The sequence below is a fragment of the Otolemur garnettii genome, unplaced genomic scaffold, assembly GCF_000181295.1.
Source record: "Otolemur garnettii isolate 467f Iridium unplaced genomic scaffold, OtoGar3 scaffold00026, whole genome shotgun sequence".
Classification (NCBI taxonomy): Eukaryota; Metazoa; Chordata; class Mammalia; order Primates; family Galagidae; genus Otolemur; species Otolemur garnettii.
Window position 1 is genome coordinate 14,110,790 of NW_003852421.1, and position 14,068 is coordinate 14,124,857.

Consider the following 14,068-nt stretch of genomic DNA (forward strand, 5'->3'; position numbering starts at 1 on the left):
CCCTTCATGAACGTGTAGGAAAAACCAACACAATGAACCTCAGAAGAAGAGACTAGCATGGCAGTGTCAGGTTAGTAGGCTACAAGCTGCCACTTCCCGTGGAGAACCAGGGAATTGAGCACCAGTGAAAAGAACTATGAATAAAGGCACAAAAATATGCATGTGGACGGGAACAAAGTGAGTTAGGCAGAGGAAGTTGGACAGCACAGGCTGTGTTCAGAGAATAGCAGGCAGAGAGAATATAATTGAGAGTAAAAAGCTGGAGTGCATGGATGGTTTGGACCAGGGGTCCTCAAACTTTTTAAACAGGGGGCCCATTCACTGTCCCTCAGACTGTTGGAGGGCCGGACTGCAGGCCCCAGGATGAGTAGGCTGCTAAGCAGGACAGGCAGTGGCGGCAAAAACACCCAGCGGGCCGGATAAATGTCCTAGGCGGGCAGCATGTGGCCTGCGGGCCATAGTTTGAGGATGCCTGGTTTGGACAATAAGAATAATGTGGCCAAACCTGTTTTAGGAGGGTAACACTCAAGTGTTAATGACAGAGGCTGCAGCATCTGTAGTTACCAGTGAGCTATGTATTAGCAACCAACCCTCTGCTTGGCACCAACTGCAGCCCTCATGGTGTATCAAGATGCCACTGCAGGGGCAAGAGAAAAGGCAGGATGGAAAGCAGAGGACATAAAGACAACGTGAAGGAAGAAGGCTCTGTAAGACTAATGAGCCCCAGACAGCCAGCCTCTCCACGACATTGAGAGTCGAAGACGGCTGTGTGGCATGGAGTGACTTTTCACATGGACTTCAGTCACAGACCTTGAGGCAGAGTCAAGATGAATGAAGAGAAAAATGGTTTCAGTTAATACTGACACTTATTATACTGACAGTTTAAAAAATTAATTCCGAATGGATTTGCAACTAAAAAAATAAAATAAAATTCATCTTCCTTTTCTTAAAACCTGCTCCTTTTTAAAAAATTACCACTGAACTTAACTTCTCATTTTCAATACAAGTCAAAAAGAAAAACTGAACTAATTTTGTGCTGAAGTGGAAAGACTTGTGGTTTGATTTGTATATTTGGATTCTATCTCTGGCATAACTACATTTGGCTTAAATTTCTACTAGAAATAACAAAGCAGAGTGGCGAAGAGAAGTCGGGATTTGGAGCCAAACAACCCTTGCTCTGCCATGATCTATGTCGACCCTGGCAAGCTCAACGAACCCCTCTGAGCCTCAGTTTCAGCATCTATCAAATGGGGGTAGAAAAGTCCTCCTCCAGGACAGCTGAAGGACTGTATGGGGTGATCCAGATGATGCCGCACATCATGAGCACGCACAGTGAGTGTGAGATGCTACCGCTGCTATGGTGACAAACAGTCCTCCCAGATTGTACATGCAAAATGTCAACACGGCTCAAACTACATTTCATCTAGGAAAAGGTTACAGGGGGTGAAAAATAAAGGCACTTCTAAAAGAGGGTTATTTCCCTTGAGGAAAAAAATTGGTTTTAAAGAAAATGTATAAGAAAGGGAAAGAATAAAGAGGAAGGAAAACTCTGGAAGAAATGAGACAACTGGAAGATTTTTATAAGAATTAAACTATAATAACAGGCTGGGCACAGTGGGTCATGACTGTAATCCTAGCACACTGGGAGGCCAAGGGGGGAGGATCCAAGAGGAGTTGGAGACCACACTGAGTGAGAATGAGACCTGGTTTCTACTAAAAGTAGAAAGGTCAGTGTTAGAAACCCCCCAAGAAAGCAAACAGCTTTCAATTCTCTTTCCCAAAAAGACATCTTGACTTTCCAAATGAGTACTATATGGCAGAATCTTATGACCAATGTAAGGTGTACTCTGTAAGCCAGAACCAAGCATTTATACTTTGAAAGTTTGACTCCCAAAGTCCACTGAAATAAATGGTGAAAAAAGTGATTTGTTTACAAAAGTTCATTCTGTTAGCCTTTGTCACAAATATTTCTGTGTCAACATTATAACAGAACCAAAAAATCTTCTGAAATAAAGAATAACAGCAAAGTCTTAAAATTCTCACTGGAGGTCTTCTAATTAATTCAAGTTTCATAAATTATTTTCCTTATTTTAAAACTTAGATGATCTCAAAAAATGTTTTAGGTGTATCTGTTTACAAACAGAACACAATAAAATTGAAACTTAGAATCAGTATTTTCCTTCCTGCACTGTGTATAATCTGTCAGCCACCCAGCAAGCCTCTAGTTTTCATGGTATAAGCCATGCCATCCCCATCGATGATTAAGCAGTGAAACTAACTTTCACTTTTGACTAAGCACAGTGGTGCTTCACCACCAACTGAAGCCCTCATGGTGTGTGTCAAATGCCTTACAAATAATCTCTCTTCATGAATTGAGCTGCAATAAACATTCTGGTGCAAATGTCTTTGTGATAAAATCATTTTGTTCTTCTGGGTAGATACCTAGTAATGCGATCAAATGGAAGGTCAACTTTAAGTTCTTTGAGATTCTCCATACTTCTTTCCATAAAGGCTGTTATTAGTTTGCAATCCCACTAGCAGCACAGAAGTGTGCCCTTTTCTCCACATCCATGCCAGCAGCTGCAGATTCTAGCAAGGGGGAGGGGTGAGGAGGGGAAAGGGAGGGGAAAGGGAGGGGAAAGGGAGGGGAAAGGGAGGGGAAAGGGAGGGGAAAGGGGAGGGCGATTGGCCAGATCTCACCTACAGTGCACAATGTGAGGGTTTTCAGCACACCTCCCAGTGAAGGGCCCTTCTACAACCTGAACTTTACCTTGGAAGTGAGAACAATGTAACCTAAAAATTTGTGCCCTCATGTTAATTTGGAAAAAATAAAATAAAATAAAAGGCAGTCTACAAAACCCAAATAATCATCTGTATTCAAACAATTCTCATTACAGTACGTGATCAACCAATCAGTGGGTTATCAACCTTTCCTAATATCAATTCCTTTCTACTGTCACACTAGTAACAACAAATATATTTAATAAAAATTTTGTCAGATAAAAACATTAAAAAAAAATAAAATTACTGTGAATCAAGTTCACCTTAAAATTTAAAATACAAAACTTTATTCAGAAACCAAAATTTCCCCTTCTGGGAAAGAAACTCAAGTCAAGTTCTATTTCCCAGACTGGTAACCATGTTGACAACAGCATCGGCCTCCCGCAGGAGGCAGGTTTGAATACTCAGGACAATTGGATGCACAGCTGTCCTTCAAGCTCCCTGCAGTTGGGGTCTGTAACTCTCTGGGTCACCACTGTTCTCATCCTGAGCACACACTTAGCTCAGAGCGGATGGTCCTTACGTTTCACCAAATAAACCAACTGAACCACCATATACCATTTTTTTCCCTGGGACATGCTACCCTCTTTTAGAGTTTTACCATGTATCTTCAAAGTGTCTTTTTTTCTATCTCTGAATTCATGTTTGTTTTTTAAAATATCTTACAGTCAGTCCACAGATGGCTGGAAGAAAGGATCCCATGAAAATAAATATCCTCCCGTAGTGGTTTGGAAGCACAGGGAAAAGGTGACTTGTTTCTCAGCCTACCCTCCCCATCCAGGCGCTGACCCCTGAACAGAGAAACACCCAGACACTGACTGACGGTAAAGATGACTACATAAAGGAGAATTTGTTGGAAACTCAAATCCCCAAATTTCTCTTTTTCGGAACACTTCTGAAGTTTTTTCAGACTTCTTTTTGTCTTTTTTTAAAGCACCTTTTAGCTTCTGAATAAACTGAGGCTAATCTCGTTTATCCAAAGGATACTCTGAACTCAAGAACAGCAAAGGTAGGCAGGACAAGGCTGGGAGAAGCAGGGATTAGAGGTGGATTTCTGAAACAGTCTGTGAGTTTTCCAAGCCACACATCTGGAAGATTAATGTATATCACCAATATTTTATATACACAGGACACTCAATAATAATTTTTTTTCCTTCTCCATAACTAATCTTTCCCATTCTTAAAATTATCTTTCAGCAGGCAGAAATACTTCAAACATTCCTTGCTCTTACAGCAATTTAGCAAGATAGAGCTGGAGCCTGTTCTGATAAGCACAAAACAGAAGAACTTCATCTTCCTCTTTAGGAAGTTCCATCTCTGCTACTCCAGTAGGAGAAATAAGATTTAGGAGTAATGTTATATTATCAGGCAGGTGAGGACAAAGAGCTGCCTGTTCTCAACTCAGAAGATGCACAGGGAGGGAGGGGTCAATTCTGCTGAGCCTCACAAGATGAGGGGTGTTTTGTTGGGGACAGTAGGGAGCAGCGGCATGCTGGGCAGAAGATTTAGTATCAATCTGGGGAAGGGTGGCAGTGACTGACTAAACCACTCATTAACAATCTCCTGGAATTAAAGGAAGATATACAGGACGGAGATGAATGGAGATACAAAACTAGGCAGAAATGAGGGCTGAAGGAACCAGCGTTCTGGGAAGGGTCATAACCTAGTTGAGCTGAAATCTGGAAATACTTCCCAGCCCCAAGCTCACCAAAGCATACTTAGAGGATCAGTGCTGGTCTACAAACTGTTTGCTGTGGTGTCCCAGAGGAGATGAGAATCTCTTCCAAGACAGGGGCAAAATCTCGCCTTCCTTTAGGGGTAAAAATGCCACGATGCCTCCCTCCCCCAACATCTACGAACGTTATCAGTCCCTGATGAATAGAATTAAAAAGCAAAAAGAAATAGCTGTATTCTACAGGCATTCAAGAAGCACTGAGTCCAAGACCATCCCCTAGTCTACAGAATGTTCAGGTTAGAAGGCAAACCTCAAGTACTCACTATTAAATGATAAAATGAGTGTTTTTAAATTTTTATTGCTTTTAAACGACATATTTATAGTGAGGCTTGTTTTTCACACACAAAAAAATTTCTCTGTTCTGAAAATTTTTTCTATATTGCTGCCCAAATAATAATAAAATTACTGCTGAGTAGAAGTAATTCAGAATTTCTATGTGATTAATCAGTTAATAAAAAAAATACAATGAAAAGCAAAATTTGAGAAGAATACGTGAATATATCCGCAATAACTACTAATTGAGCATACTGATGCTCATACAGTCCACAGATACCCTGAGACCTCCACAGTTGACCACCTCCCTACATCGACCACTTCCTTAGATGGACCTAATTTTCATAGACCGAACATGCACCATCAGTACATACACGTCTAGTTCCTATGTTGACCAGTTTGTTACAGTCCCTTGGGTGGTCAACTTACAGAGGTTGGGCTGCATTTCCAAAATTAAAATGCATACACAAAGCAAAGTGTTAGAAGATACACAATGTCATTACATGTAATCACTACCATCAATAACAGCTTCTTGGCCTATTTTTCCAGGGTTGCCAAGGGCAGTCACGTCTGAATTGTTCCCCTAACTACCACCACCCAGCCACCTACAGCTGTGGATTGCGCGCAGGATGCAGGTTAGCATGGCAGCATCTCTGTGGGGCACTCTCAGGCCACTTCACAGAGCTCCTGCTGCTGATCGCCATGGCAGCAATTCCCAGTCTGGGCCAGCCTTGCAAGAACTCACACTGGGCTAACCAAAACAAAATTAAGCAGAGAAAACATGGCTCTTGTGCAATTTTCTTGTCACATCTGCCAAAGTATCACACAGTGATGCTTTCCAAAAAAATGTGGCAAGGAGCATCAATTCTTGATTCACAAATCAACAATTAATCACCCCATGAGGTCACCCTTAGGATAAAATACACACTGGTCTATCCGCTACTACTAAAGAGTGGACTCCATTGAAATGCCTTTTGGTGGAATCATTTAACTATTGAATTTTACTTTTATTTCCTAAATTAAGTTTCCATTTATGTGAGAGCTTATGCCTTGATAGCATTTACCTGCAACAGCATAAGCAATAATATATTTGAACTCTTTCACATCTATGGAGTCAGAACCCAATACCAGGCTGCTTTACAAAAGCAAGGGTATTGGCTGAGTAACCCCACAGGTCAGAGCTGAGATGCACAAATGGCCAGCAAGGTAGCTTTGAGTGGGGGTGCCGAAGTCAGACTGCCCCTGTTCCATTCTTGATACCACCACTTTATAGTGCCGTGACCTTGGACATGATGCCTGAGTTGTCAGTGCCTTAATTCCCTTGCCTGTCTTAGAGCTGCTATGAGGGCTAAATAAATTAACATATGTAAAGCATTTAAAGGTATCACAGTAACACAGAAGATGCAAAATCCTGCAACTCTCAGCCATTTATTTTACCTATACACTCCTCTCCATCTGCCATATAGAAACAGCTGCCACCACTGATGCCAGATGACCACAGACTCTGACAGCCTGTAGGACCTGCCACCTGGAGGGCTCCAGGACCAAGAGATCCCCTGACTCAGCAGCCCGCTTACTTGGTAAGACATCTGTTTCAATGTCATGTTGAGTCGAATCACCAAGGTAGGAAAACTACAATTTGTATGAATCCTATTTCTATCATACATGAGATTTTAGGAGGTGCACTAATTCGGCACAGAACTGATCCCCACGCCCAAAACAGACCTGGGAGCTGGAAAGGAACCTCTGTCAGTGAGGTGTCCGCGACAGAAGCCACACTAGTGGTGAGAATTCATAGCAATGTTATTCTCCAGGTAAGGTAACAGTAAATGAAAACTCGTCACTGTGGACAGCAAACAGGAATAGGAATAGTTTGATTCTAAGCCTGGATTAGAATCTCTAAAAGTAATTAAGGGAGAATCCAAGGATTCACTTTAAATCATATCCAACAATACTGTAGAATAAATAAATGGGTAGTAATATAGGAGCCTACCCTCTTATGAAACTTCATGTATATGATCTCCTCGTAATGCCTGTCATCTTCCCAGGGCAGAATTGTCTGCAGGACAAGTCACAGGCCAATTCATGAAGCTATTAAGATTGCTAACACAAAGCTGCAAATTTCTCTTCCTCCTATTCTACAATCTCTGTAAGGACAGCTGCCACATCCAAATCATTTTTAATCACCTCCATGTCACTTAATAGTGTTTAATTTGCATGTGCTATTTATATGGTTAAAAACAATCAAACAAATCTTTTTCCCATTAGGCGAATTCACATCATGGACCCAATGAATACCAGTATGATGGAATTCTTCAGAATCACACAGTAATTCTGAGCTACGGGAGCCTCCAGAGCTTAGAGTATTTACCATATTCTCGTTTTCTTATGAATTTCTAAATATCTTGCATTACTTGTGCAATCCAAGGAAATTGACAAATTAGGAAAATTTCTTTAGTCTCGATGAGAGTCCAAGTTATGAGCAAGGGGCACTGAGGTTTGCAGAGTCTCTCAATATAACCCTGAGCATTGTTCATAAAGCCGGAATAGTAGCATGTTAGCAACATAGTTTTCACCTTCAAAATGCATCAAGAAGAAGGGAAGAACCTGGTAAACACTCTAAGCTCTGGAGGCTCCTGTAGCTCAGTGGTTAGGGTGCCAGCCACATACACTGAGGCTAGCAGGTTCGAACCTGGCCCAGGCCAGCTAAACAACAATGATAAATGCAACAAAAAAAATAGCAGGGCATTGTGGCAGGCACCTCTAGTCCCAGCTACTTGGGAGGCTGAGGCAAGAGAATCGCTTAAGTCCAAGAGTTTGAGGTTGCTGTGAGCTATGACGTCATGGCACTCTACTGACGGTGACATAGAGACTCTGTTTCAATAAAAAAAAAAAAAAAGTCTAAGCTCTAATCTCTATTAGAACAAACTAACAATAAAGTTACCATTACTAACTGCTCCATCTACTACTTGAATGAGCCAGATCAACCTCAAATAGGGGAAAGGAAAAAAAAGTTCCACCACTTGGTGCCATGCCCACAGCCTCATGGAAATGGGCTTGGTGCTGCCGTCCCCAAGGCTAGCAAAGACTGTGTTGCATCTCTGTGATGCTGGAACACTTATATATTCTACTCTATAGGGAGGAGGAGACGAACAGTACTGAACACATTCTGTACTTTACAGGTGGTTCTTACTTATCAATCCTCACTACAATGTGAGGTGGAGTTTATTTGCCCCATTTCTCAGATGAGTAAGCTACTCACAAGACTCAGTAAATGGCAAAGCTATAATTGAAACCTACCTCAGGACCTTTTTCGTATATCCCCTTAGCCAGAGCTAACCTTGCAAAGAGAACTTTGTTGTTTTGTTTTTTTAAAGATGGGGTCTTGTTCTGCTGCCCAGTGGCATGATCATAACTTCAGCTTTGAACTCCTAGGCCCAAGCAATCATCCCCAAAAAGTCCTCCTGAGTAGCTAGGAATATAGGTGGCTTTTTTTTTTTTTTTAAACTTTTTGTAGTGACAAAGTCATGCTAATGTTGCTCAGGCTGACCTCAGAATTCCGGGCTCAAGTGACCCTTCTGCCTCAACCACCTGAAGTGCTTGGATTACAGGCACAAACCACCACTCCTGGTTCAGGATTATCTTTTAAAAATAAATTTCCTAACATTCCTTTGGCTTAAGATCTTACAACTCCTTATTGTACTTGGAATAAATACCAAATTCCTAACTGTCATTCCTAGGATATGGTAAGCACTGCCCACCTATCCTGGCACCCATCTCCTCCTCTCTACCCACTGAGAACTCTCTCTCAGCTCAGAGCCTTCCCTGCCTGCTAGTCCTTTCTCCCTCTTGGCCCGGAGTAGCCTCCTCACCTCCCAATCCTCCCCATTAGGAGTACCGACTGACTCCCAAGCAGAGGCGGGGTCACACTCTTCCTGGGTTCTCCCCTGTCAGGTCTGACAAGAGTGCTTGATGTGCAGGAGAGGATACAAGTTCACTGAATAAACAAATACATGCATAAAAAGTAATCTCAGAATGTATACCAAAAGGATGCAAATGCCCCACTCAGTCATTTGTGACAAGTCATATTTAACAGAGAAACCTATTTTTATATAAATAAAGACATTTATTTTACTACTGCAGAAAAAGAATTTTTTATTTTGGTCAACTACCAGTTAAAAAGCCCTTTTAATGAGGAGGTTTTTGCTGGCTTATTTACTGGGTGACTCAATAGCTCTTAAAGCAGCAGGTACCTGCTCTTTAGCAGGCAGAGAAGCTAACTGCCAGTTGTGGGCCTCAGTGGCCATGTGCCTCAGATGAACTGAATGGACGCTGTGGTCTCAGCAGCTGCCTTTGACTAGTGAGAGAAGCATCACTCAGAGAAAGTACGTCCATCCCAGGGCATCTGCACCGTTGCTCTTCCCAGAATGCCCTCCCCAAGCCGCTCCCCTCAGAGACAGACGCCTTCCCCAATTCCCCATGTTAACGCGGCTGCACCCTGCACCCCTCTACCTGCCCCAGCCCTGTCCCCCAGTCTCACATCGCTCTGTTTTGGTTTCTTCACAGCACCCTTCACCAAGCTAAACCACTGCACTTATTTATTTGCTTACTGATCCACAGATTTTCTCCTCTGGACCTAACAGTTGTAAGATCTATGGAAGCAAGAGCTTTGTTGGTCTTGTTCCCTGTTATATTTCCAGAGCCTACAACATTGTCAGGCATAAAACAGTCACTTAATAAATATCTGCTAAACAAATGAATGAAGCCAAGCTCACATTTCTGAGTTACTAGTAATATTTGAGACAATGGTGATATTCCTCTGAATAACTCCACTCTCTGGGATCTGTTGGAAGACCCATCAAACATACATGCAGAATTGTATTTTTAGAAATGTAAAAATAGTAAAAATTTCAAACACATACAAATGGAGAGAGAATCACATAATATCACAGAACATCAGACCACACGACGAAACAACATAATGAACCCATCTTCAATTAGTTATCAATACATGGCCAGTCTTCACAGGTTAAGTACTATATACTTGATGCTGCTGAAATGAGACTGTTTGAGAATTTCATAAGTTATATTAAGATGTTATCCAAGGTAGATTCACATCCAGTTTAGGGAAATAAACTAGCAGATTGAAAATTTCCAAATAGCTCATCTAGGTTTCACATGGTACTGAGAATAGTAATCTTGCTCCTTTTCCCAAGAACCTCAACCCTCCTGTATCAAGAAGAAAGCTATGAACACCAAAAATAGCTGTCCTGCAGCCCCATGGGATCAGCCATGTCTCTACTACTAATGCACTTGGCGGCTGCTTTACCCACCCTGATTTGACTTGCTCCATTATCTGGTTTTCCAGCACACATAGCAGATAGGACAGCTAACACGCAAGGCTGGGAGAGAAGACGGCAGCTGGACCGGGCCTTCTGACAGCCCAGTACTATCACAAGAGACAGGAGCCCAGAGCAACCCAAGCTCCTGTCATCACATGGAAAACAATGGACAGTGATGTCCAGCAGGCTCTAGCTTCTGCTTACAACAGTGGGGGAGATAAAGAAAAATGGTGAAAGGCCAGAGTTTGAAGAAACAAGCTCCAGTTATCTGGAAAATTAACTTACATGAAAATACTTACAAGGTGAGAAAACAAGGGCAGCTGGAAGAGTTGGGAAATATTTTTTTCACTGGAGTAGGAGTTATTTTAGATAAAGATTCTAGCCAATTTCAATTATTCAGGGTTCAGCTTTGTTTGGTTTTTGTTTTAGTATTTTGATCAAAAGGGTGTCATTACACGTAGTTTTCATTTCAGTCTCAGTCTGTATGAGATGGTCAAAGTCAAGACCACAAGGGAATGACTAAAAAAGAAAACATCTTGCAACAAGGCACAGAATGAACAGGTGCAATCAGATATGCTCAATCGGCAGGCCCCAAACCTACCCTTTAACAAAAAAGGCCAGGTGGGGTGGCTCACACTTGTAATCCTAGCACTCTGGGAGACCAAGGCCAGAGGATTGCTTGAGCTCAGGAGTTCAAGACCAGCCTGAGCAAAGCAAGACCTTATCTCTACTGAAAACAGGAAAAGTAGCTGAGTATAGCGTACACACCTATAGTCCCAGCTTTTCGGAGAGTGAGGCAGGAGGACTGCTTAAGCCCAAGAGTATGAGGTTGCTGTGAGCTATGATGATGCCATGGCACTCTACCCAGGGCAACAGAGTGAGACTCTGGCTCAAAAAAAAGATAAGTTAGCATCCCTAACATCTTCACCTTCACTGCTCCCCACTTAACAAAAAGAAGGTGACAAAGGAGGTAGGAAAAGAAGAACATATTTGTTTCTTCTGCAATCATCTGGGAGTATAATCATTTTCATTAGGATTTTTACACGAAAACATTTCTCTGCTTGGAGACATTCACAAAAAGAAATTTTGGGGTGAGCTCTTTTTGTCATGCTCCTGCTTTTGTAGAATATTCATTCCAAAGGCAATGAATATACTTTAAAAGTTGACATCTTATTCTTTTTATCAATTTACAAAACTAGTTCTTCACTACTTTCATTTAAAAGTAAAATATGTACTATTTGGCATGCATATTTCTAAATTGAAAGTGAACTAAAAATTAAGTTTGCTCTTAAAGGGTCACATCCTCCTTCAAGATAAATGGACGTATCTTAAGGTACTGGAAAAATTCCACTGTGATCCTGACACGGAACCAGTGTAAACAATGGAAAACATCTACATGATGCCTTTCCCAGGGTACTCAGAGCACGATTATTGCAACGAAGTAGTATGTTAGGTGGCATGTCCCATAATCAAGCATGTTTTCTGAACTCTTGCCACTTCAATATTCATCAAACATGATAGCCTATCGAGGGTTCTGAGAACATGTGCAATCAATAAATTGATGTAGCGTTACTGCAGAGCCTTCTTTCCCTATGTGGAAAACATTAACATCCACTTCTAGGGAACACACTTCAAGGAAAGCTGAACAAATTAACAGTAAGAAGCTAACAGAGAAAAGTATATTCCCTGTCTCCCCCTATGAAGGAGGAAAAACAGATGCACTCCGAGACCTACTTTTTAAAATGTCAGAGGACCATAACGATGCCAATAACCCTTTAGAGCAATTTTTCCAGAAAATTTTTCTAAATTTGAAAATAAATGCAAACAGCTGAGCTTCTTATTCACACTTTGGTCATTTCCAGAGGGGTATTCTAAAACAAAACAATGGGTGTGCCCTTCACTGCCTCCCTCAGCGGGGACACAATAGAATAGAACATCTGCCAATAAATGACTGAGACTCAAGGTGGAGAGAGGAAGGGAGGAGGAGGCCCCCAGAAAGCCACGCACAGGAAGAACAGACACTCTCAGTGTCTTCCTGTGCTCTGAAGTCTAGCCTGCTTCTAGTTCAACCATTTGGGTTCCTGGCAGGCCTAAACAGGAGTGATCACAGGGAGAGGCTCGTTCACAAGGTCCTGCAGACACAGGGCTTTACCTCCAGATCTGCCAGGCTCAGGTCAAGAGCAAACGATCTCTTAGAGAAGTTCAAAACAGTCCATTTTCTAGAAGGTCTATAAATGATGGCAAACCATTAGGAAATTCCCAGCTCCAACTAATGGATCTCAACACAAAGAAGTCAACAACCCTTGAAGCCTTAAATGGGAAGTTGACTTGCACAGTTTGGAGTCCACACAGGTTTTCAAACACTAGTAAAGAAACAAACCTGAAGAATGGAAAAATAAACCACGGTACCCTATAGAATGCTTACAGCAGTGCAAGAACACAAGCCAGAGTTCATTCTACACATCCTCGTGGAAGAAGCACAAAAACAGAATGTTGGACAAAGGTAGTCAGCCCTGAATGAAACATTAAGTGCAATTCTATTTACATAGAGTTCCCCCAAAAGAGCAAAACTGAAAATATATTGCTTGGGTAGATATAGGTAAATATAGAACTATTTAAAAAAACAAAGGAATGATAAACACGAAAATCAGGAAAGTGGGGTTATTTGGAGGGCAACACTGTTCTGGGCCCACTCTTCTCAAGTAAGGCCTCTTTGTTCAGTTAGACAGAGTGTCTATTAACATTTTTTAATTTCATGTATATATTTTAATACGTATCTATTATATTATCACTATATTATATAATAAAAATGTATATGTTATATACACTTTTGTATATAATGTATATTATATAATTTTACAAAGTAGGCAGTGATTCTCCTCAAGTCTTTAAAAAAAAATTAAAGTGCTTGCTTCAGCAGCACATATACTAAAATAGAAACGATACAGAGAATATTAGCATGGCCCCTGCGCAAAGACGACAGGCAAATTCACGAAGCGTTCCATATTAGAAAAAAAAAATGGATGAGTCAGGAACTTCAATTAGGAGAGATTCATCAACTATAGTTAAGGTCAAGAACATCCCTGGAATTCAATGAGTCTTTGCAATTAAAACAGGAAATTCCATTACATCTTCCCTGGTCCAAATTTCTGGAGGTTGCCAGACACATATCCTTGCGTTTTTGGCATCTGATAGTCTAGTTCAGTGGTTCTGGGCCGGGAACCTTTAATACAGGTTGAAAACCGCTGGTCTCGTTTCATGACTGTGCAAAGAAAATACATGATGAATGGGGGTCCCGCTGCAGAACTGCTGCATTAAGAAACATAAATTTTCAAATGAGCCATTTAGACAAATAAAGGGCAGCAAAAAGGCAACAGACCAAAGTCTTTCACAAGCTGCACTCCAAGAATCACATGAAGGCTCTTTCACTCTTTCCCAACTTCCTCAGACTCTTCAATCACCTTTTTACTAGCAGTTGCCAGGTATCAGTGAAGGTACAACTCTCCAAAAACCTTTCTCTAAGACTGAACCAGCTCAGCAGCCCTGAGAAAATAATAACCAATATTTACACGCTAAGCTCTTCCAGGTCAGGCCCAGTCTCAGTCCTGTAGTAGCTTCAACACCTACTTCAATATCTGATCCATGGAGATGCTAAAAAAACTCTTTATGATACAACTCAATCACATACAGACTTAAAAAAAAAAAGATATGAACTTGGAACTTTAAAATTATTTCTATTTAAAACTTTTTAACAAATCCTCAGGATCATTAAACAGATGGATATTAAAACTGTGAGATATCGTGAGCAGAGATGATTTTTCTAATCACGTATTTTAGGTACCACTCATTAGCAGGCTTGTAGAAGTCACAATTCCAGCAGGACCCATAACTTTTTTTTTTTTTTTTTTTTTTGAGACAGAGCCTCAAGCCGTCCCCC

General features: G+C 41.2%; 1 protein-coding gene and 1 non-coding gene across 2 annotated transcripts in view; one reads left to right on the plus strand and one right to left on the minus strand.

Moving 5' to 3' along the window:
- Positions 1-14,068, minus strand: part of KIF13A (kinesin family member 13A) — a 218,863-nt gene that overhangs the window by 146,522 nt on the left and 58,273 nt on the right. The gene's annotated exons all lie outside the window — the stretch shown is intronic.
- On the plus strand, positions 13,036-13,142 carry LOC111724808. Its single transcript, XR_002773030.1, has one exon. It is a non-coding gene; the product is annotated as a U6 spliceosomal RNA (small nuclear RNA).